The sequence below is a fragment of the Piliocolobus tephrosceles genome, chromosome 7, assembly GCF_002776525.5.
Source record: "Piliocolobus tephrosceles isolate RC106 chromosome 7, ASM277652v3, whole genome shotgun sequence".
Lineage (NCBI taxonomy): Eukaryota > Metazoa > Chordata > Mammalia > Primates > Cercopithecidae > Piliocolobus > Piliocolobus tephrosceles.
In genome coordinates this window covers 96653751-96677353 of record NC_045440.1, presented here as the reverse complement: position 1 = coordinate 96677353, position 23603 = coordinate 96653751, and positions in this window count along the sequence as shown.

The following is a 23603-nucleotide window of genomic DNA, read 5'->3' as shown; positions in this document are numbered from 1 at the left end:
GTTAGTCTCTTCAATAAATGGTGTTGTGAAACTGGTATCTATATGCAAAATAATGAAATTGAACCTTTGTCTTAACACTATACACAAAAATAAACTCAAAATGGACTAAAGACCTAAACATAAGGCTTGAAACCATAAAACTTCTAGAAGAAAACATAGCGGGAAATCTCCTTGATATTGACCCTGGCAATAAATTTTGGATATAGTGCCAGAGTTCAGGCAACAAAAGCAAAGATAAACAAGTAGGAGATCAAACCAAAAAGCTTCTGCACACCAAAGAAAACAATCAACAAAATGAAAAGGTGGCCTATAGACTGGAAGAAAATATTTTCAAACCACATACTGATAGTGGTTAATATCAAAAATATATGAAGAACTCATTTCGATAGCAACTGCCCCCAACCCAAACAAACACACAAACAAAAAACTAGATTAAAAATAGGCAAAGAATCTGAATGGACATTTTTATAAAGAAGACATAAAAATGACCAACAGGTACATGAAAATGTGCTCATTATAACTATCATCAGGGAAATGCAAATAAAACCCATAATGAAATATTTCACACCTATTAAGATGACTATTACAAAAAAGACAAGAGATAAGTGTTGGTGAGGGCATGGAGAGAAGGAAATTCTTGTGTGCTGCTGCTGTGAATGTAAATTGGTGTAGCCATATGGAAAACAATATGGATGTTTCAAAAAAATTTAAAAATAGAATTACTATATGACCACACGCATATCCCTCTGCTGGGTAAATAATAAAAGGAAATGAAATCAGCACCTCATAAATTTATCTGCACCCCCATGTTCCTGGCAGCTTTATTCATAATAGCCAAGATATGAATCCAACCTAAGTGTCCACAATTCTATATTCTAATGAGTGGATATAGAAATTGTGGTGTGTGTGTGTGTGTACTCTATATAATGGGATACCATTCAGCCTTTAAAAAGGAGAGACTACCGCAGTGGCTCATGCCTGTAATCCCAGCACTTTGGGAGGCCGAGGCAAGTGGGTCACTAGAGGTCAGGAGTTTGAAATTAGCCTGGTCAACATAGCAAAACCCTGTTTCTACTAAAAATATAAAAATTAGCCGGCTTGGTGGCAGACACCTGTAATCCCAGCTACTCAGGAGGCTGAGACAGGAGAATCACTTGAACCTGGGAGGCAGAGGTTGCAGTGAGCCAAGATCACCGCCCCCCCCACTCCACCCCGCATTCCAGCCTGGGTGACAGAGCAAGACTCTGTCTCAAAAAAAAAAAAAAAAAAAGGAATCGTGTGTGACAACATGGATGAAACAGGAGGAAACTATACTAAGTGGATGACCTACAGTTTCTTTAACTATCCTCCTATTAAACAGCCCAAATTTAGTTTTTTTTTCTTTTCTAAATTTTAACTGCATTGAAAATTTTTGTGTATTTAATTTGAAATACAAACTAAAATACATGGATAGGAGTGGGAAGAGATGATTTCTCAAAGGAGAATCAAGGTACTGTTATTTCAGGAAGGTTGGATCAATGGATGGTGGGTGAGCAAAAGCGTCAGGCAAAAACCCAAGATTGGAGAACTTACCTGTTTACATTAAATATGTTTACTTTTGCAATTTGGTTGAACTATGTGAGAATGCTGATAGCGTGCTTTGGGGTGTTAGATCTAAGTTGAGAATAACCACCATATAACCTGTGAATGGGTAAGGTTTTGTCTTTTAGAGATAAACTGAGAATGAACTGAAGTTCACATAAGCACCTTCATCAATGTGAGCAGTAAAATAAAACTACGTATTGTGTTGATATCATTCTACATGAAGAGGACAGCTGACAGGTCTTTGCCTAGTCTTGATGACTAAAGAACACTGATTAGGGTAAATCATGTTCCACTGTGTAATATCTATACTAATTTTATGGTGTGAAACTCTATAAAACTTGATTTTATCAACTGATTGTTAATCTACCCTTGATCCTGAGCTTTGTCAGTTCAGTCTTAATGATTTGATGCCCTTGATTTAGGGGATTTTAATCCATGATTTCTATACCAGGTTTGCGTATTTTATTTCCCAAGTTTTTACCTTCACTTAGTCTTTCCTCTGGATCCTAACGGCTTGGTTTGAATGACAACCTGTTAACATGGCCTGCAAGGCTGATCCCTCCTATCTCTGAATGGGGTGACGATACCACCATTCCTTAGCTCATGGAGAATGTCTTGCAGCTGTCTGAAGAGTACAGATCATTAGTGATTTTGGCAACGTTTTGTTGGAAGCACAATGCTAAAGATGAAAGGTCAGTTTTATTTAACTGATGAAAACAATGAGTAGCAGATTAAGCTAGTTTTCTGGTAAACAGTGACATTACTTTCCAGTAAATAATGTCAGGATGCCTTGATGAATAACATACATGGAGATAAAGAAGAACATCTCTCAGGGATGGAAAATTAGGTATCTCTATAAACTCAAATATGCCTTTAGTTTTCTTCTTGCTATGAGCTGTTCCCTAAAACATTCACCAATAGGTCATTTGGTTGTACTTCTGGAAAAAATGAAGTATGTACTGTTGAAGACACAGTCTACAATGAAGGGCCAGTTTAAGGCTTATTCTTTTCATCTGTCAGAAGTGTTAAGATGCCGAAAAAAGCAGTGTGTTCCGTGCTACTCCTGCATTGCCCACCCGTCTGTTGACCCTCAGGGATGAGCTGGAACGCAGGAAGAGAAGAGCCAGTCTAATAAAAATCGAATGCAACATACCAACCCATCAGCATCCTTCACTACAAGACAGAAGACCTAGTTTTGGCCTGCTTGCATAAGTTTTTTTGAAGCACACATTGACAGTCCATGCTGAGAGGCAGAGTTTTCTGAACTTGAGACAAGAAGCTACACAGTGCTTGCTATCTGGAGAGTTTAATTCTCCAGAGTTCCCAAGTCTCTATGGTACTAAGATGCTGAGGGTAGGTGCTTAAGGAAGTACATTAACTCTTTCAAGGTGTTCAAGCACCAGTTAGTAATTTTTGTTGTGGCACCACTAATAAGAAGCAAAATAACAACTACCATTTATTGAATGCTTATTATGTCCTAGGCATTGTGCGCAATACTTTTCCGGAATAATTACATTGAATTCTTTCAGGAACTCTATGCAGTAGAAAAAACGAGGCACAGTAATTTTTTTTCAGAGGGACTGATTTTTTTTTTAACCCCATCCTGATTCTCCTAAAGGGTTCTGTATGGTATTTAAAAACTAAAAGGAAAAAAACTCGAAACAATTAAATGTGTGTGTGTTTTTTTCATTTATTTCTAGGCTTTTGCAACTGCCCTTGCGCAGCACTCTGCTGAGCGGTGCAGCAGATAGGAGTGCGTGAGCCCCTGACCTTCCGTGGATGAATTTCCTAGCACTCACCAGGGCTAGGGTTTTCGCTTTACACATTTTGAAAGATCCCGATGCCTAAAAAAAAGCAACAGTAAGACAGCCAGCAAGTTGGCCAGCATGAGGGGAATCCAGCTGCGCTTAGCCATGTCTGGTTTGTTGCCTCAGATGTTAAAGGAAAAAATCTTTTGAAACCATTACTTAAAAATGGAGCTTTTTGGACACTGATTCAGAACTGTTTTTGATCTTTTGGCCTTGTTTTTGTTGAAACAATATACTGTTTTACAAGCAGTGCTGAGCTCCAATCCCCCATTCCTACTGATATAACTATAATTGTTTCATGGTTTCAGCCTCTTCTCCAGTAACCCTATGCATACTATTTTTTAAATAGTGAGATAAACGTGTGTACATGTGTATGCACATGTGTGTGTGTTAGGTGTAGGGTGGGAAGGAAAATCTCTCAGGCGAGTGCCAGATCTGGCTTTGGGTCCATTCAGATTTTTCTGTGTATGGACAACAAAGCAGATGTACCCAAAGCACCAGTATTTATAGTGCAATCTGTTTTTGCAGCAGAAACAAATTGGTCCTGGTAAAATGGAGTGGGTAGAATTGGATGTGGCTTATTGACTTTAGGAGAACAAGGGGCAATGCTGTCTCCCTGGGTGAGAATTTTTTTCCTTTAGAGTGATCCTGTAGAACCTTCTTAACTTGTTCTTTCTGCTTTCTCTTTTCCAAATGGAAGTCACAGTGGAGGACAGGATTCAATTGCCTTGTAGTAGTTTGAGACCCTAATTAGTTTTGCTCAACTCACTGGCCAATTTGAATCTTAAGCAGGAAACAGAGAAATCTAATACTTCAGCAATGCTTCTTACATCATTTACTATAGTATTACCACACAATTCTTTAGCACCATAATTAATAAACACTTTCAAATAATTTTCTCACTTCATTTTTCCCATGAATACAGGAAAACCAGCATTGTCCCCATTTTATCATGTATGGTAGAAAAGTTAAAAGACATGATAAATAGCACCCAGCTGGTAACTGTTGGATCTGGGATGAGACCCAGGTTGTCTGATTCTCATATTGAGCTTTATTTTAGTATACCAGGATCCCTGTAATCTTTTAAATATGACATTTATAGTTATGTAATTATAATGTAACATTATTGTAGAAAACCCAGAAAATATAGCAGAGTAAAATTACCAGTAATCACACCAAACAGAAGCACTTACTATTAATATTCTGTATGTTTCACATGTATGTATATGCAGGCATATACATATATAGTTTATATTTATTTATTTAATATATACATTGATATAAACACAGACACACATATATGTAGGTTAGTGCATTTACACAGTTTAAATTTCAACAAGTATAGAGACTACAAGTATTGTAGTATAGAGACTACAAGTCTTACCTGCCATTATTCTCTAGGCTTACAATCTCCCTCTCCACATATCAAAATAATTTTTACTAGGTTGCTGCAAACACATTAGGTTGGTGCCATTACTTTCAATGGTAAAAAATGCAATTACATTTGCACCAATCTAATAGTTTCTTGAATGGCTCTCTGGAGATGTCTTATCCAGAACTATTTTATCCATACAAGAAAAAAATGAATATAAATATATTCGTGTATACATATGCACATATATAATATGTTACATATATGTATATGTGTGTATGTACATTCATGTGTACAACACACACACACAGACACACACACGCACACACATTCTCCTCACCTCCAAACCCATTCATTCATGAATGGTAAAATGCTATGTACACCTTGTCATTTTCCAGAAAGATCAAATATCTTTCTTTTTCACTTAACAATTTATCTTGGAAAAATTTTTATATAAATATATAGTTTCCTAAGTGTTTTTAAAATGGCTGCATGGTTATGCATTAACCTGTCCCCTGTTGGTGACATTTAGGTTGTTTCCAAACTTTATGGTTAGTCACACTGTGTAAAACTATAAAGCCATTTTGAGTGTGTGAGTTTGCGTTTTAGAATTAATTCTGAGAAGTGATATCACAGGGTCAAAGAGTGTATAGATGTCTAACTGTGAAATATTGACAAATTGGCCTCCACAGAGGTTGAACCAGTTTGTATTCACCAGCTGTACATGGTTGTGCCTATTTCTCCACGTGGGTATCAATAGAGTGTGTTATCAAACTTTTTGATATTTGATAATCTGATACATAAAACATGATTTCTTGGTGTATTTTTAATATGCAAGTCTCTTATTATGAGTGGATTAAATGTCTTCTTATGTTTTTTGAGAGCTAGTTAATTGTATCTTTTGCGAATTGCTCCTTTGCCCATTTTTCTACTGGCATATTGTATTTTTAATTAATTTATGAGTTATTTGTATCTTTGAGAAATTAATCCTTAATTGGTAACATAAATCAATAGTACTTTTTTCTAATTTGTCTTTTTTTAAAAAAAGAACTTTGTATATGATACTTTTTGTTTTGCAGTTAAAAAAAAACTAGGTAGCCAAACTTAACAAATTTTTTTATAGCTTTTGGGTTTTATGTCATAGCTAGAAAAGCCTTTCCTGATCAAAGGTTATAAGAGAATGTTCCCTCTTATAGAACTTTTATGGTTGCAATGTTTATATTTAAAATACTTACTATTTTATCTTTGTGTAATCTATTTTGAGTAATGTATGTGATGTGAATCCACTGTTTTTTGTTTGTTTTTAGAGATGGGTACCTCTGACTTCTCTGGCCGTTTACTTAATTTTTCCCTACAAAATTGAGATATCATCTTTGGCAAAAACTAAATTCCTCTCTAGATTTGTATTTATTTCTTTGCTTTCTATTGTGGTGCAGTAATCTATTCAAGTGCCGGTATCATGCTGTTTTAATTCTTGATCCTACAATAATAAATTAAACTTTATTATAATAATTTTTTTTCTTCTGTAATACATCCTTATTACTTTTTCAGAGTTTTTCTGTCTATTCTTGCTTGTTTATTTCACTGCCTAAACTTTGGAATCAGCTTGCCTACTTCCAGAAAAAAAAAAATGTGTCAATAGTTTTATTGGGATTATGTTGTATTTATAAATTAATCTAGCAGAGACTGGCATTTTTATGATGTGTAGTCTTCCCCTCCAAGAACGTGGTATTACTTGTCATTTGTTCAAGTCTTCTTTATGTCCCTTAGGAATATTTAAAATATTTATTCAAAGAGAAAACTTTGACATTTCATGCTGGTTTTTCTAGTACTTTTCCTTTTTGCTGCTACTGTAAATGTAAATTTATCTTCCTTATTTCTGTCTACATTACATGTATTGGTTAGATATTAATTTTCACTCAGTTACCAGCAAAATGTGAGACTTTTACTTCTTCTTTTTTTTTTTTCCAGTTTTTATATCTTTAATTTCTTTATTTGGCAAAATTGCTTTTTTTGTTTGTTTGTTTGTTTGTTTGAGACGGAGTCTCGCTCTGTGGCCCAGGCTGGAGTGCAGTGGCCGGATCTCAGCTCACTGCAAGCTCCGTCTCCCAGGTTTACGCCATTCTCCTGCCTCAGCCTCCCAAGTAGCTGGGACTACAGGCGGCCGCCACGTCGACCGGCTAGTTTTCTGTATTTTTTTAGTAGAGACGGGGTTTCACCGTGTTCGCCAGGATGGTCTCGATCTCCTGACCTCGTGATCCACCCATCTCGGCCTCCCAAAGTGCTGGGATTACAGGCTTGAGCCACCGCGCCCGGCCAAAATTGCTTTTACTAATGCCAATAAAGTTAAATATTAGTGGTCATAGTGGAAATCATGGTCTTTTTTCAGTTTTTAATGGCAATATTTCTAGTGCTTTAGTCATTCTGGCTAATGTGTTGAGAGATTTGTATTATGTTAAGAACATTTTTATATCTTCTATTTAATTAACAATTTTCTTCAATTACTTTTTAAGATCAATAATGGGTTTTGAATTTTACCAAATGCCTTTTCAAATCTATGAAGAAAATCACAAGATTGTTTTCTTTAGAGCTATTAATATATTGGATCACAATTTTTTTTCTCATTATTAAACCACCTTCACATTGCTGGAATACATTACTAGATGTAGTGTTTTTTTTTGTTTTGTTTTTGTTTTTTTTGAGACGGAGTCTTGCTCTGTCACCCAGGCTGTAGTGCAGTGGCATGATCTCGGCTCACTGCAGTCTCCGCCTCCCAGGTTCAAGCCATTCTCCTGCCTCAGGCTCCACAGCAGCTGGGACTACAGGCACCCGCCACCATGCCCAGCTAATTTTTTTGTATTTATAGTAGAGACGGAGTTTCATTGTATTAGCCAGAATGGTCTTGATCTCCTGACCTCATGATCCACCCGCCTCCGCCTCCCAAAGTGCTGGGATTTCAGGAGTGGATGTAGTGTATTTTTTAATGAGTTACTGGGGTCTGTTTACTAATATTTATTTGATATTTGCATAAATAATCATAAGATTGGTTTATAGATTTGTTGTGCCATCTGTGTTGGATTTTACCAATGTTACGCTTGATGCATAACAAAGGTGGGAGCTTTCTTTTTCCTGTTTGGAACAGTTTAGCTGAAGGATCATTATTGTTTTTTTTTAGGAACAGATAGAGGCTCCTCATACAACTGTCTAGGGCTGGTGATTTTGAAGGAAAATAGCTCTTTATTAGCTTCCTCCATTTTTTCTATAGTAATTGATTTATTTAGATTGTTTTTTCCTTCTATAGACAGTTAGCTTAGTAAGTTTTATTCTGCTAGAAAATTTATTCATTTAATTAAGGTTTTCTAACATATACATAAAGTTGAGAAAGTCATTGCATATGGTACTTTTTGGTTTCTTCTATATTTGTAATTTCCTTTATCATATCTTGTTTACATATTTATGATTTCCCCTTTCACTTTTTTGGATCCGGTTATTAAATAGTTAATTGGGCTTACCGGTTTTCTCATTCAGCCTCTGGATTTGTATATCAATTTTAAAATGTACGTATTTTCATAAAACATCATATTATTTTAACTTTAATAATTTTCTTACTTTCATTAAATAACTTCTTGATTTGGATTCTTAATCCATTTAAAAAATTATTTCTTGTTAGTATAAGTACTGTGGACTATGCATTTTCCTGTTGACACTTTCAGCTGGCTTGATGCATATTTTCCTTATTATTATTTTTTAGATAGTGTTCAGAATTTATTTGGAGTTTTTCACCTCCTTGAATATCTTCACGGTTTATTACCCACATGCAGCCTAGAGATCTTAGTGTTTCTCATTTAAAAAAACTTCGTGTCCTTCACACTCTTTAATCCACAGGCTTGCCTCTCTGACCCTTGCATTTCCTCCAGATTGGCAGCCAGATCAGACTTGTGCTCTGTCCCTTTGTCAGGAAGTGTAAGTGAGGATGGGTTCTTCCATCGGGTTGTCTCTCCTTTTGTTGGTGCTGACAGCCATTGACGCTCCTTGCCTAGATCCATTAATTCATTGGGGGCTTCAATTGGTGATCATCTAATTTCATCATTTCTTTTTCATTTATTACTTGTACAAAGAGGTTTTTATTTTCCTTACCTGCCAGTCACATAAGAAAGACAAGCTAAGTCCTCAGATCCTTCCCTTTATTCACCAACTTTACTTGGTTTGCTGCTTTCCTCTAAGAGTGACCAATTAGCCTGTTTAAATCATCATAATTCATGGACTTAAACATATTTGATGGGTTTCAATCAACTGCAATGATTATCTTTTGTAAAGCTCAAGTTGTTCTATTTTTGGCCAGTGAGAGTCTCTTCATGTTGGCTCCTGGGTCCTTTTGACACAATTCTGAAGTCTTTGATAGCTTCCTTGCTTTCCAGAATAATGAGATGTTCTAGGCTCATCTTGTGAATTTCCTGCCCCAGAACTGCAACCAACCATTCCTAGAAACATCTCTGGTTTCTTTCAGTGACACACTGTATTTCAAAATCATCATGTAGGTGCTGGGAGTGCTCACTACTAATGTGGGCATCTTTCCAGTAAACAGAACCCATCAACACCTCGTGAATTTATAGGACAATTCCAATTCCAATTCAGTGTTCCTTTTTTTTCTCTAAAACTTTTCAGTATTACATTTATTCATCTTTGTTCTCCCAAACTGAAAACCCTAATTCTCAAGGACATAGAAGATAATAGAATTAGAATATTCCAGGATCACTCATTTATTTTGTTTAACATTACACTCATAAAAGTTTCAGAACTATAATGCCACAGCAATATAATTACTGAAATTATAACAGTTGCACTACATACATTATCTGAGAAGACAGCCATTAGATAGGAAGCTTTCCCACTTGAAACCCTTATTCATCAGTGCTGTAAACAACTAGAGGCTTAATGCGCACCACCAGTCTTTGCAATGTCTACCCATTCGTTTTGATTGTCTGAAGCTGTTTTTTCTGTTAAATTTCTAAAGAAGGGGACATGAAACAATCTCTTCTGAGTTTTTGTGTACTGTTAATAGATAAGGATACACTTTATGCACAAAAGTCCATTTTTCTGGATGTGAAATCTTTGACTTACATTTTCTTTTCTTTACTTGAACATCCAAAATATGTCACTCCATTTTCCTCTGGCATGAAGTGTTGCCATCAAAAAAAATCTATTGATAATATAATAGTTTTCCCTTGATAAGTCACTTGCTGCTTTTGCTTAACAGTGTGAAGATTTTTATTTTTATTTAAAGTCCAATTATTTGACTAGAATATATTTTTGTGTTGGTCATCACATTCTCAGGTACATGATGCATTCTTTCAGTCTTAATTTTAAAAAAATTAATCACACCTGTCATCCCAGCACTTTGGGAGGCTGAAGCGGGCAGATCACTTGAGGTCAGGAGTTCAAGACCAGCCTGGCCAACATGGTGAAACCCTGTCTCTACTAAAAACACAAAAATTAGCTGGGCATGCTGGCCTGTGCCAGTAATCCCAGCTGCTTGGGTGGCTGAGGCAGGAGAATCACTTGAACCCGAGAGGTGGAGGTTGCAGTGAGCTGGGATCTTACCACTGCACTCTAGCTTGGGCAACAGAGCAAGACTCCAACTAAAATTAAAAAAAAAAAATCAGCAAAGATTTTTGAATTACATAATATTTGTTGCCTCTCCTCAACATATTTATTTTTTCTAAAATGCTTTGTACCTCATTTCTTTTCTATTTTAAAAATTTCCCCCTGTTTTATAACCTTTTGTTCTTCTTAAGGCATTATCTGTTGTGTTCATTTATTCTCGTCTCCCTTTTAGCTTCGTCTTTATTTCTGCAGTGAGGTTTTCTTTTATTTTTACATTTTTTTCCTGATGTCTGATACTTTATTTTATACTTCAATTCTAATGTTGATCTTGTGTAATTATTGTTATATGTTACTATGTTATTTATATTATATATTAAATGTTATATGTCATTTAAGACAATTTATACAATGTTATATCTTGTATAATTTTCTTGGCGTTTCTTAGCCTGTTTTGAAATAGCGCATTACAATTTGACCCAGGTTTGAGCGTGTGTTTCTGGTATACAGACAGCATTTTTTTCTCTCTCTTTTTTCTCTCTCTCTCTCTTCCCTTCCCATTCTCTCCCTAATAACTTTGTATGGAATTTGGTTTTGATATATTTATATCGTTCATTTTTATGTAAAATTAGTTTTCTAGAAGGAGGCATGATTCAGGCTACCTTTTTAAGTTTCACAGCTCCTTCTGTTTTTTGCTTATTTTTTTGTCTTTTTTCTTCTCTTTTATTTTTCATTAATTAATTCATTTATTCATTCATTTTAGGGGGGTGGGTGTTGTGTTTAAAAATATGATGGCTCACTTTCTGAGATCTCCTGGCACTATTCTTCTATCTGAATCTTCTCTTGCCTTCATTTCTAGTGACCCTTTTCTGCTCAATTTGGATTCTCCTTCCAACAGGTTTTCCTCAGTGTAAAATTCTGTCCTGGAAGGGAGCCCTGGAAAGTCAGTTTTGAGAGTGTATGGAGTTTAGACTGATCCAACTCCTTCAAATCTCCCTGTGAGCCCCTTGCATTGGTCTACAATTGAACTAGGGAAAACACTCTCCAGTTCAGCTGCTGTTCTCAGGTGGGCCTCCTGGTGCTTTGCTCTCACCTGGTTGCGTTTGGGAGTTCACAGACCATCTCATCATTCAGTTTTTAATATAAATAGTGTCTGTGGAATTTGCTTTTTCTATCTAGTCGCTCTGTTTTAAATGCAGGGATTTGGAAAGATTTTTCAAAAATCTGTGATGACACTGTTGTCATCTTCCAAGAATCTCCTTTGGATTTCTTCCTTTCTTTTTTCTTTTTTTTGACACAAGATTTAAAAGAGAAGTTTTTTGTTAGTGATGATACTGTTTTGTTTTAAAACTTTTTGTTTGTTTTTAACTTTTAGGAAGAATTGCCTTTTACCTTCTTGTTTCATTATTAAATTCCTAGATTTGTTATAAGATTTCTAGTCTTGTTTTTGTATTCAGGAATGGCTTTGGGTGCAAAGATACTCATATCTGTGTTATCTTCATTGTGAAATGTACTCCTTACCATTATAAAGTTCCCTTTTTTGTTATTTAAATAATTCTGCAACTAGATGTAGTTACTTTTTGTTTGTATTTCCCACAATATTTTGTTATTATTTTTAATTTAAGCAGTGAATTGTCTCTTAAAAGGATTGCAGTTGGGAAGTTTTAAATTTATATTTATGGAAAGTAGAATAGTGGCTCCCAAAGCTTTCCAAATCCTAATCCCCAGAACCTGTGATTGTTGCATTACAAGGCAAGAGTCAATTAAGTTTGAAGACTGAATTAAGGTAGCTAACCTCAAAATAGGGAGAGTAGCCTAGGTAACTCAGGTGAGCCCAATATAAATCACAAGCCCTTTAAATGGGGCTGATGAGGGGCAGAAATGTCAGAACCAGAGACAAGACATCAGGAGAAGGACTTGATCAGCCACTGAAGATGGAAAAAGGCATGAACAAGGAAGCTGGAAGGTGCGAGAAAACCATTTCGTTTCTAGGACCTCCAGAAAAGAACGCAGCTCTGTCAACACCTTAATTTTAGCTGAGACTCATTTCAGACTTCTGACCTCCAGAACTGTAAGTAATGTTTATGTTGTTGTAAGTCAAATATATGGCAATTTGTTATAGCAGCAATAGGAAATAAGGGCAATATTATTCTATATTTACCACTTATGGACCTCTTCATTCCTTTGTATAGATACAAATTTCCATTTGGTGTCCTTGTCCTTCTGCCTGAAGAGCTTCCTTTAACATCTCTTACATTGAGGGTCTGATATCTGAAAAAAACCTTTGTGTCACCCTCAATTTTAAAAGATATTTTCATTTGGTATAGAATTCTAGTGTTTTTTTTAATGCCTTCTAGACGTCACTTCCTGCTCCTTTGGTGTGCAAAATTCTAATGAGAAGTACGATGTCATTCATATTTTTGTTTCTTGTACCTAATGTGTCTCTTTCCCCCTCTGGCTGTCTTTAAAATTTCTCTTTATCATTGATTTTGAGCAATCTTACCATGTGCCTTAGTTTCATTTCTGTTACGTTTATTTTATGTGATATTTATTGATCTTTTTGATCCTATAGGTTTATGGTTTTTATAAAATTTAGAACAGTTTTAACTGTTTTATCAGATTTTTTTCAAATTTTTAAAATCTCTTCCTCCTCTTTGAAGAATCCCATTATACCTATATTAGACCACTTGCTATTGTAATAGATATCATGGAGACTGTTATAACTTTTTCCTTTCTCTCTGTGTGTCATTTGTATAGGTTCTATTGCTGTTTGTTCAAGTTTATTGATCTTTTCTTCTTCAGTGTCTAAAATATAGACAGCTATTAATCTCATCCAGTGTATTTTCATTTAGGCACTTTAAATTTCTACATGTTCCATTTTGTTATTTGTCAATGTCTTCTGTGTCTCTCCCAATAATGTTAATACTTCCATTCACATTCTCGATAATTTTTTTTTTTTTTTTGAGACGGAGTCTTGCTCTGTTGCCCAGGCTGGAGTGCAGTAACGTGATCTCACCTCATTGCAACCTCAACCTCCCAGGTTCAAGCAATTCTCCTGCCTCAGCCTCCCAAGTAGCTAGGATTACAGGTGCCCACCACCATACCCCACTAATTTTTGTATTTTTAGTAAAGACAGGGTTTCACCATGTTGGCCAGGCTGGTCTCAAACTCCTGACCTCATGATCTGCCCGCCTCAGCCTCCCAAAGTGCTGGGATTGTAATCCACGCCCGGCAAGAATGTTTTTAATATTTATAATAGTATTTAAAGATTCTGTGTCCGAATCTATCCTCTCTGTCGTGTCTAGACCTGTTTATAATGATTGGATTGTCCCTGAATTGTGGTTTACTTTTTCTTCTTTGCATGTCTTTTAATTTTTGATTGGATACTAACATTGTGAGTTTTACACTTTGAGTGATGTGTTTTGTTGTATTATTTTGGAGAGTTGGGTTTTGTTCTGATATACAGTTATTTTGGGTCAGTTTGATCCACTTCTGGCATGCTTTTAATTTCTATTAAGTCAGGTCTAGAGTATCCTTTTTTCTAGGGATAATTCAGTTCTACTACAAAGGTGAAAGACTTCTGAGGGCTGTATCAAATTCTCTGTGGACTACAATGTTTCTCCACAATGGCTTTCCTTTCTGAGCCCTAGAGATTGTTTGGTCTACTTTGTTCCAGTATTTCTTTTCCTGGCCTCAGGGAATTTCTACTCGTGTGTACACTGACTGCTCAACCAAGACTCAAGAGGACCCTCTGAATATTTTCAGAGCTCTCACTCTGTGCATCTTTTTCTTCGCTAGTATTTGCCCTTACAAATCCAAGACATTACAACCTCCTGAGATATACCATTTCCTCTTTTAAGCAAGACTTGTAGGCTGTGCGGTTAACACTCTCTGAGCTGCATTCTAGAAACTGCCTCCAGGCAGTAAGCTTTTGCATTGTAAGGCCCACCTGATCTACTTCCCTTTTGTCAGGAATCAATGCCATGCTGCTCGTTGGCCAGTGTCTGATAAGTTATATATATATTCCAGATTTCGATTAGAAGGGCAATTCCCATAGCAATTAATCCTTCGAAGGAAGAAACAAATGTCCCTTTCTCCTTTAAAGACAAGTTCTCATACCCTAAAACTTGATGGAAGTCTTGCTTCAAAACATTATGATAGCTTTTGAGAAGTGTATGCTTCTTTTGTGTACACATATACTTTGGGAAAGAAAAAGGAGGATTTCTGGTTTAGTATGGGCACCAATTGGGCTTCTCCTAAATCAGAACATGAGACTATTACTTGTGTGCAGGTAGTTTATTTGCAAAGTAATTAGATAAAACAATATGAGGTAGTTGCAGAGAGTGAGACACATCAGGAGGAAGACCAGGGTAGAAAAAAGAAAAAAATGGAATTTGATTCTGCTGTGATCTCTAAAAATGTATATAGAACTATAAACAAAGTACTGAAGCTGAGTTTTCTTGGGGAGCATCAACTCGTCTGTACTCGCAGGCTGCCTTTGCTCCTGTATACTCAAACCCCCTTGGCAATGGGGAAGGCCCTGGAGTTAGAATGTGTAAAGAAACCAGGCACACTCTTGAGATAGGTGCTGGAAGTGCAAAGGGAGTTGGAGATACTCACCAGAGCTACAGCTGAAGTTAAAGGTGAGTCAAGGAGCAGTGGAACAGGCACCAGAGATGTTGGCTACAGTGTAATTTTTGGGATGAGAACACAATACATCCTCAAGACTAGACCATGAAAGAAAGTCTGACCGGGCTATAACCAAGCCTGGGTTTTAATGTAGTTTCCCATTGAAATTTGTGGCCTTGGATAAAAGGGATCCTGTGGCCAGCCTATAAGTTAAATCACTTATATGTTTGCCACCAGAGGGAAAGACATGAAAAATATAGCAGAGCAAAGTCTGGGGATGGGTGGAGCATACATTTTATACAGAGGCCGGGTTCCTTTGGGAGCAGACTTCCCCTGGTTTGGATTATCGGTCCTCTTTTTCCAACCATTAATGTTCTGCATCTCCTTCCCTACTTGTAGAGTTCCAGGGTGTTTCTACCCAACAAAACACCCTGTTGAGTAAGGCTACAGTGGAAAATAACCTTAAACCCTCAGACTTAGCAAATCCTGGCCAACCAGATGCTGACCTGCTGTTATCATTGAATAATACTTTTAAAAAGACTTGATGTCTATTAAAAAATCATAGGACATAAACAGAAAAAATGATTTAACAATGTGATATTGCCCCAATTCTAAATCTCCATGTAAGAGTATACATTTCCTCTTATATCTCTTGACTCTAAGCATACCAACTCAAACTTTGCAACCATATCTGACCTCTTCTCCTTACAACATAACTCCTCTCTCCTATAATTCAAGCCCTTATCATAAAGTCTCTGGATGAAAATCACCAATCTTGAGTTCTTGACAATAGAGCTAACAGATGAAAGAGTAACAGATGAAACAAAGTATATATCCTGCACATTATGAAATAACTGGGAGATGAGGGACTATACCGGGGCATTTGCCATTGATAGTTGAAATCATGCTCTGCCTATGATGACAAATTTGTGCTGATGCTAAGGAGGAAGACATTATTTATAATTTTAGGAAGCACTTGAACATTGCAACTGGTCTGTTCTCCTGGTGAAGTCCTCTCATCTGAGAACTTCGGTGTATCATCATGCTAGGGGAATAAATTTCCACTGATCATGCTGTTCTCCTTTCCTCTGTGACCTACCTTAATTTCTGAAGAAAGATGAAAATCCTCATGGCACCTCTATGACTCTATGCAATTGTTAGAACAGAGGCAGATCAGGCAATACATCAGTCAAATCAGCCTGCGTTATGGTAGAGTCCCAGAGTATGAATTGAATTGCATTGGGACATTACAGAATGACTCAAGTTCTATGTATCTAAGCTATAAAAAACAGTCATATTTAAAGAGTGGAACACAGGGCTGGTCCCAGAAGAGATTGTAAAGCCATCCAAGACAAGACATCTGCTGCTGAAAATGTCAGTGTTAGAAGCAGAGCACAAGATGGAATGAGATAGGTTCAGGTCAACAGTTTTACAGGGCTGGAGCTTTCTTAATGGATGATGTCCAGTTATGGGTGATGGACGGAATTAGATAAGAATGTGTAATTTTGATTGGTTGGTTTAACTGAAACGGAGCTGGTGTAGACAGGCTCATCTTATATTCTACCTTGTATTGAAGATTGAGTACCCTATCCAGATGGTAAGCACTTTGGGGATATGGTGATGTCGTGTAATTTTCTATAACCAACATACCACCCAGAACAATGTTTTTCTCACTGCATGTTTCCTAACTGGCTGAAAACCCTGCTAACATATCAGCCATTTCATTCAGTCTGGCATAAATAATGCTAAGTGCTAGTTCATGTAAACTACATTTGACAAATCGATGTTTAAATGTTTTATGATTTATTATAACTAGCAATATTTACTAAACCCATTTTGCTCTTTAAAAAGTAAATCAAGAACATATTTGCAGGAGGTGTGTAAATTTTAAATCACTGTCACCCACATTAAATGTTCTCATTTAATTTAATGAGAATGGTCTCATTTCCATTAGGAAGTTCTCTTGTGTTTTACTACCTCAATGCCTTAAAGAAAGAGTCAAGTTTATATTCCAGCAAAAGGGCAGTGTTCCATCAAACCTGGGCTGCCTGCATTATATTGAAAATTCCATCCTGCATTGATTACTGGTCTCAATAAACACATTATGAAGACTTTAATGATTACCAGTGCTTGAGAATTATTATAAAATATAATGAAAGAAATATTTAATATTGCCATGTGATTGCTTCCTACATTTTTGTTTCTATTTTAAAGAGTTAGTTAAAATGGTAATGTTCACCTCTAAGATCCCAATACTCTGTGGTTATAATAAGATTAAGAGACACATAACTTTATTATTTTTTTCTTTTTTATTATACTTTAAGTTCTAGGGTACATGTACACAACATGCAGGTTTGTTACATATGTATGCATGTGCCATGTTGGTGTGCTGCACCCATTAACTCCTCATTTACATTAGGTATATCTCCTAATGCTATCCCTCCCCCCTCCCCCCACCCCACCACAGGTCCCGGTGTGTGATGTTTCCCTTCCTGAGACACATAACTTTAAAGAGCAGCCGAGCAGCTGAGGTTTGATGCTTTCCAGACAGCATGGTCAGGCAAAGTGATCTCTCAATCTGAAGGGCACAGGTTCTCAGGTGGACAGCGAGGACAGTCACATTCACTTCACACTAAACATTCCGGCCAAGATCTAACATTTACCAAATATTGAAAATACATGAAACTAGAACTTGTGGAATGGTGTTTATGGACTACAGATTAGTGTGTATGTGCATGCACATGTATAGGACTAAGGGGGTCTTGATATAATAGACTAACTTTTCCTATAGACTTTATAATGGTCTTTCTTGGCCTAGAGAATTCAAGTAAAAGTTCTGAATATTCAAATTACTTTTGAAATTAAAATAATTATTTTTTAGTTTATGACTGATGTGATGAATTAAGAATATAATCTTTATTCTACGGATTTTTAAACCATTCTAGACTCAAAGTCATTCCCCAAAGAGGAGTTACACAGAAAGGGGCAAAGAGGTCTAATATTTACCTGTGGTGGTTTCATAAAGTGTCACTGTGGCAAAGCTGAATACACTTCCCAGAATTCTCCTTCCTGTTTCCAGAACGGGTGGACCACAAGAGGAAGTGGGAGATTTGGAGAAGAGAAGTGAAGCAGCAGCCAATGAAGCAGCAGGCATTTTGTAGCTCAGCACGTTGTCACTAATTGGCTGACTCCCTTCAATGGTGTGAGGTAGTAGCTAGGCTTGCAACTACTTCACAGTCCCCTGGATCCTCCTTCAGCTTCTTCAACTCCTGGGAGAGTAGACATGTTTAACTCCATGATGAAGGATTCCAGCCATCCATACCACTAGAGTCAGAGGTGACAAGGACTGGCATGGGTTCACTCTGTCCTTGCAGAGGTCTAACTCATGCTTGTGGATTCTCCCCTACTTTACATTCATCTTTACTTCCTAACTGCCTGCCCTGTAGACTTTAAGTTTCAGGTTAAATCTCTGTAATGGTGTGTATTAGTTTATATATTGATCAGGACTCAGAAGCAGAACCACAGGATACATGTAGAGACACGTGTGTCTGCATATGTGTGTATGTATATATATCCTATCCCTCTGCTTCTGAGACAATCTTAACTGATACACTATCTCTATCAGTCACGCTGATATTGAGGCTTGGGTTGAAACCCTAGATTTGTTATTGTTCTTGTTGTTGAAACGCATTCTTCATTTCATTTTGGGTGATCTGTGTTAGTGAAAATGCGCTTGTAGTGGTTTTCCAGCACCTCCCCTAAGAGATTACTTTAAAAGAGCCGGAATTGTAAAATCTCGGAATATTTCCCAAGTGCTTTTATTAACCTCTCCTTGCTCCTCTTCTCTACTGCTGTCCCTCTGTTGACTGCTTTACTTTACATCTACAGGAAGGAGATTACACTTAAGAGAGTGGCTATGAAAACAACATCTTTATTTCTTCTATGATTTTTAGTTCTGACTTTATAGAAGAAAATCCAGAAAGAATTTTTCCAGTGGTCAAGCCTGAGAACTTGGTCTGAAATTTAAAAATCAAATTATGTTTAGTCTTGCACATGGAAAGTTGGCTCAATTCTCTCATGATTTATTTTTCACTTTGATCTGATGTTGGGCATGCAGTACGCATGGGATGCAGGATTTCAGACCTGATGACCTGGCCTGTCAACTCCTTTGTTACCTCATCACTCAGAAGAAGGGGCATTTGGAACTTTGTTGATAGATTGGCTTATATATGAACAAAATAAGAGTGATACAGCTTTCTCGTCCAGATCAACATTGGCTCAGTAGTGCTGACAGTAGCAAAAATTGCTTGTGATTGCAAGAGCGATTACCTTCCGCCACAGGGAGCAGATCTGCTCTTTCTCCTCAACTGACATGGTCCTCTGCCATTACTGTCATGGCAGCCATCCTGAGGTTTCCAAATGCTTTTAGGCCAGATGTGAAGGCACACTGAGCTTGGACTGATTTTGGAGCTTCTTGAAAGCCAATTCAGTTTCTAAGAATTTAGACCAAGAATTTAAATAATAACAGCTCACATTTACAAAGTGCTGATTCAGGCTCAGTGCCAAGCATTTTACAGGCATTTTCTCATTAGAGCAACTCTCTGAGGAAGGTGTTATTATCCCTGTGTTAGAATTGAGAACACTGAGGACCCAAGGGGTTAAATAACTTGTCTGAAAGTCACATGACTAATAACTTGAAGAGCTAGGATTTGAAACCAAAACGTTGAACACCAAGTCCATGTGCATAATCACCATGCAGCACTGGAAACTGCGGGTAAGTCCCATGGGAAGGAATGAAATACTCTGCATTGGTGACCTACAGTAATAGAATAGAAGATTGCCTTGCTCCCTTTCCCATCTCACCCCAAATCAGAGAAGCCTATCTTATGGTCAGAGAACAGACTGGGGAAGAGCTGAAAGTGTACATTTATCTCCCTCTCATAGCCCTTGGAGTCAAAGCAAAAAATAAAATTTGACTTAGCAGGTGAGCGCGTGCCTCAAGGGCACTGCCTGAGGTGTCTCTGCCTCTTCTGGCTGTAGCCCAGTTCTGTGCTAGGACAACAGGTTAGAGCAATAGTGGTGTTTATCTGAACTTTTACTAAATAACTGGGGAAGCTACACATACAAATTTTCTCAGACTATTAAATTACTACTAAGTTAGGAGGTAGGAGTGAGGCAGAATGAACAGATTCTACTCCCTTTGGCAAGCAAAGCAAACAAACAAAAAATCTGGTCCACATGATGCTAGTCAAATATGCTAAATGCCCTGTTACGCAGAAAGTACATTTTATGCCCCTTGGTGAACTGTCAGGGATCACTCTGCTGAGTGGCAGGTGGAGAGAAAAGCCAGTCCTGCAGGCTTTTCCTGTGGTACTTGAGCTGGGCCCACTATTCGACCTGCCCCTTTTAGTTCTAATTAATATTCTCATTGCCTTCCCACTGATGAAGTAAAATCAATATGATTACTAGCAGTTGATTTATGATGTATAGCTTGCAGCATTGTCTCCGTCCTTCCAATCTGTAAGAACTAATGAGATATATTCAAAGTCAGAATTCTGATTCAAGTCATCTAACATTTTGTAAGCACAAATGTACCTGTCCTTGTATCTCAGTTTCATCATTCCCCTGTTGGTTGTTTTCTCTTAAGAAAATGTATTCACTCCTTAGGACATATATTAAGTGTCTCTCTGTGTTAGGTGCTGCAGATACCAAATCCCAAATGGTCCCTTACTCAAGGAGGTCAGGGACTGGCACAGGAGCTTATGGTGTGAATTAGCCATAGTCATCCAGTGCCTCCTGGGTGCTGGAGCATCTCTGTCTATGGATAAGATTTCAGGGAAGTCTTGATAGAAGGCGAAAGAGATAATTGAGTCAAAATTTGAAAGAGGTAAAGGAAAAGAGGCTTGAGAAGCTATGAGAATTTGAATGACTGAGTAGCATGAGCAGAAAAAGGGCACATGTAGGGGCATTGCTAGAATCACATGGAAGAGTAGGCAAGAAGCCAAAAGGAATCTTGAATGTCATAGTAAATAATTTCCATGAAATGGGAAACAGCAGCCATCAAATGATTTGAAGCAAGGGAGAAACACAATCAGATTAGTATTTGAGAAATTCTCACTGCGGCAATGTTGAAGATGGATTCGAGAGTCCAGACTGGAGGTAGAGAGACCAGTTAGACGCCTTTGTGTTATTTTTGCCAACAGGTGATGGAAAAAAGGAGTCATTAAACAGACTTTAAAAAATGGTCTTCCAGGAAGCAGGGGTAGATCCAGGATTAAGGATAGCCAGTCAAGGAGTTTCAAACCAAGGCAGCAGGGTTTCATGAATACAGAGTGGCTGACAATGTCAAATGCTGCAGGCACATCTGAAAAGATGCACAAGTAGCTGCTGGATTTGGCATTTTTCAGATGACTGGTAACCTTGGTAAGGTTTCAGTGAAGTGGCAAGGGTTGAGGAGGGCTTGGGAAATGAAGATGTTGGGAGGTTAGTATGGCCTGTTATTCTGAAAGGCTTGGCTGTGACATTGACCGGAATGACAGTTTTTGATTTTTTTTTTTCCATTTAAGAAAATAAACGAAAAATAGGAGATGGAAACGGCTGTGAAAATGGAACTGAGTCAGCTCCCTGTGGTCTTGCTAGTATTGGCTTTTTAAGTCCCAGGACATACTGCAACTTCAGAAGGATGAGCCAGTTGGACTAAGCCACCATGAGAATAATTGTTTTGTCTTTGTCAAGGGCAACTGTCCGGATCATTTTCCTACATTTATACCTGAATCCCATCTCCTGCCCCATCGCTGAACCTTCTCCCATTGACTTGGTTAATACTTGTGCCTTCACTAATCCCCCAACACTACTGTTGACAACATTACAGTCCTCTGGCTCAGGTTTTGACTCTTTTTACTCCAGATCCTAGACTGTGGACAGACTTTATAAGGTCATCCTGGGTTGCAGTTCCACCCATGCCTATGAACAAGGCCAGGATCCGAACCTGTCCCGGGTTAGCATCCTCTAAACAGAATATCAGATGGCAGTTGGAGGATTAGAGTGGGAGCTCTGTAGCCAGATTGCCTGGGTTCAAATCTTGGCTCAGTTACCTGCTAGTTGTGTGATCTTGGACAAATTTCTTCACCTGTCTGCCTCAGTTTTCTTATCTGCTCTATGCAAATAACAGAAGTCACCTGAATGCATTGCTTTAAGGATTAAATGTGTTAATATATGTAAGGTGCTTAGAACACCGTTTAGCACATAGTAAGTCCTCAGTGCTTGTCCTTATAAACAGGACAAGTTCTACAGTAAGTTCCAGCAATGGTTTCTACCTTTTTGCTGCCCTCTGGTGGCAAGTGAACATATTGGAGGACTTAAAAACCCAAAGTTGACCCCATGTGTGCTGAATACAATGTAGATCAGACTGTAATGATGATGACAGCAGAAATACTTGCTTATTTTATGTAATCCCCTAAATAATTCTACTGAAATAGGTAATCATTGTCACCTTTGTATAAAGAAGAACGTTGATGCTGAGAAGAGAATTTGCCTAACAAAAGCTATATGTGGATTAAATGAAATATCATATGCACTAAAGTAATCCTTATTTGTAGCCAGGGATTCAGTTTGAAAGAAATAAAAATTTAGTTTAGTTTAAATTCCGTTCAGGGAATATTTTGATCTGATTTTGTCCCAGTTCAATAGTTTCATAAAACATATAGTTTTGGCTTCAAATCAAACTGCTTTAGTAGGTATTTTTTTTCTTCCCCAGGGAAAGTTGCTTCAGTTCATAGTTTAGTGAAACATTAACATTTGGGTTCAGTTCTATTTGAATATTGGTTTGGAGTTAGGTTTGGTTCAAGTCCTGTTTCCAGGAGTCTGGTGAATTTTAGATTGATGGACATATTCAGGAAACAGCCAATGGCTAACAAGAATGCACTGTGCCTGTTTCATCAAAAACATTTCCACGGCTCTCTTGTCTGGACCCGTATGATATCTGGTTCTCTTTAACTTGGCTGTCCTGAGACAGAATAATAATGCTAAACATAGTAGTAAGTAGTGATTTTGCAACACTGACAAATGATCTCACTTTGCTGGATAGACTTCTAAACTCACAAATTCATGAATTTAGTCACATATTCATTCTAAAAGATTGTACCTCATAGATGGATGGAATCTGGGAGCTACATGTATCTTGTGCTTGCTCTCTTGTCCCTGTTGTTACTATGCAAACAGTATGTGATTGTGACAACTTTTTCAAATATAGACAATATCTCCCTGGTAAGTTATTTTTTATTTTAAAAGATTTTATGATTCTGAGGTCCAATTTCACTATATACATAGTCCAAAATGTTTTTGAGAAAATTGTGTTTTCAATTTTAGGATGCAATTTAATGACAAAATAGGACTCAGTTTATGGAAAAGGTGTTTATGGCCAACTTAGTTGAAACAGATTCATTCTGTTGAGCAAGGGGAAGGTTTTGTCTGTATTGGGATAGTGGTTAATGTGTCAGAATCAAGAGGATTAGAAGGCTGGGATCAGAGAATATAGGCTGAATTGGGGTCTTCATCAAATCATAATTGTGGTAACATTTATTGTTCATAGACTGTGTGCCAATCCTCCA